This window comes from Pinus tabuliformis, chromosome 9 (genome assembly GCF_031772625.1).
Source record: "Pinus tabuliformis cultivar Carrire ecotype Pingquan chromosome 9, CPIR1, whole genome shotgun sequence".
Classification (NCBI taxonomy): domain Eukaryota; kingdom Viridiplantae; phylum Streptophyta; class Pinopsida; order Pinales; family Pinaceae; genus Pinus; species Pinus tabuliformis.
Window position 1 is genome coordinate 1,571,562,956 of NC_142307.1, and position 2,632 is coordinate 1,571,565,587.

The following is a 2,632-nucleotide window of genomic DNA, read 5'->3' on the forward strand; positions in this document are numbered from 1 at the left end:
TGCACAATGTTTTCTTCAAGATTTTACTCAAGCATAAGCTCTAGAACTGATCCCAAGTGGTAGATTGTGATGGAGGTATATTTCAATTGTTCTATTTCACATTTACACTACCATTATATCTTGTTCTTTTTATGTGGACATGGGGCTTTATTGCATTGAAAGTGTTGTTGTGCAATTCAAATGTAGTACATCAGGTTTAAATCCAGGAGGAAATGATGAAGTAGAGTGGCAATAAAGGAAGAACAATGAGGATTGTGTAGACAATAGTGGGTGCTTTCGGTGGTGGAGGTTGTAGATTTGGCCTTGGGTGCATACGAGTTTAGTTACCACCACGACAAACCCTTTAACCCTGCACACTACATGAAATTACAAGCGGCCTTAGACCATGATTGATTGAAGAATCATAGACGTTAGGCCACTTTGGAAGAATATGAAACCATTATTCAACACATTAATTCCCTTTCTGAATTCTAATCACGTTGATCCAAATTGGTGGAGATTATTTGAATTGATGGAGAAGTGTGATGATGCTTGACAATTTATGAAGTATGTCCATCCTGATTTTGGTATTGAACTCTATGAGAGATCATATTGTGGGTATTGTCACATTTATATCACATATAATCAAAGAGCAGGTTTAACAATGTTTATGAAACTTTCTTTAACGAATTTGTTTTAGCTCATGTTCTTGGATGGTGGGGAAAAGATATAATGATCCATAACTAGGCACTTATGTGGTCACTCTCTCTTAGCTTTGAGATGATGGAGATCACTTTTAACAATATGATGCCTAATTTTAATGAATATTGGTGGGATACTATTATTTTGGATATATTGATTTGCAACTAGTTTGGTATATGGGTAGGCATGAAAACTATCTGATATCTTGATGGAAAAAACCTATGAATGGGTTGGAATAAGCCTAAAATGTAGTGTTATGGGTAAAGTGAAACACACACTACGTTAGTTCACACCTACATATTGGGACAAGGATGATTGGCATCTTCTATCGGGACCTTATCGTTTTGTACAAGTTCTTGGCTTGATCATTGTTATCTTGAATATGGAGCTAAATGCACTGTTACTAAAGTTTTGTTTATGGATTCCTCCTTAAAATCCCTTAAATTTCTATATATTGATTATATGTTGTCTTGTTTCTCTACCTACTATTTGTGAGTACAACTATATTTTCAAGACAAAATACCAATTAAAAAATGGTGGGGCCATATCGGGGACTGATAGTATTTGATCTCATCGGGAAGTTGGATACTATGGATCGAGAAGAAGTTATTTATTGGGTCTTGAAATTACAACATGAATGTGGTGGATTCAGTGGAAATGTTGGCCATGATCCTCATATTTTATATAGCTTGAGTGTTGTGAAAATATTGGCTCTTCTTGATAAGTTAGATGTTATTGTTGCAGACCATATATCAACTTATATCATGGGATTATAGCAAGACTCATGGATCTTTTGTAGGCGATAAATGGGGGAATATTGACACCTTGTTTTCATGTTGTTTAGTTTTCCTGTCAAATTTTCATTGACTTGATAAAATTGATGTTAGAAAGGCCATCAATTATGTAGCAAGTGACAACAATTTTGATGGCATATTTGAGTGCACTCCTAGTGGATAATCACATGGTAGGAAAAAAAAATATTGTGTAAGTACCCTTGTAATATCATGTGTACTTATTCATGTGGAGAGGCTTATACTTGGCTAACCAAATTAACAGTGGCCATGAATATTATAGAGAGGGATTAGAGCATCCTCATCTTTTTCTATCCATGGTATTATTGAGCATGAAAATAAGCATGCTATTGATGGAATTGAAGACATATTTAGCTTACTAAAGCAAGTGAAAGCTAACATTTACGAGGAAGTTGGTAGTAAAAAATGCTCATTGTAATTCATGGTCAAGTGGAGATTGATTTGAAAATGCCTCTGCTATAGGCGGTCGATCTCAAAGATAAGGTGATTCTTCTTAGGGTCAATCACAACATTGTAAAGAAAGGTAAAATACTAGATCACCATAGAATCGATGTGACTTTACCAACCATGTACAATATAGTGAAGCAAGGTGAAAGGGCCATTATTATGACTCACATTGGACACCACTATTTATGACTCACATTGGACACCCATATGATAAGAAGATGAAAACTATTTCTACATACCGAGATGAATTTGTAGATGTTGTTGTTACATATTTGCAATAGAAGCTCCACATCAATGGATGGTATGTACAACACAACTGAGTGAGATACTATTGTTTAAGAGGTTCGAGAAATATGCTTCTATGATTCATAAATGAACAAAGCATTGTTGGTGAAGAATGAAGTGTAAAGACATTTGTTATGGATCTTCTGAACATTTTAATAGATGCAACATGACTTTGTTGAAGTTTTGAGGAAGAATTTATTTTACATGGGGACATGCCAATAAATTGGTGTGGGGGAGATGTTGGGATCTCATGTTATTATCTTTTTCAAAGCCTCATTTTACCTCTTGTCACGTATATCTTACACTCATAACTACATATTTCCCATGTTATTATGCATTTATACCCCTTTGATGCCAAAACCATTTCACAAGTACATAGATGTAAAATTTTCTTATTGTTATTAATT

At 34.6% G+C, this 2,632-nt stretch overlaps 1 pseudogene; it reads left to right on the top strand.

Moving 5' to 3' along the window:
* The first annotated feature begins 511 nt into the window (after positions 1–511).
* LOC149154655 (CDP-diacylglycerol--serine O-phosphatidyltransferase 1 pseudogene) lies at positions 512–1,239 on the top strand (annotated as a pseudogene).
* Positions 1,240–2,632: the final 1,393 nt, after the last annotated feature.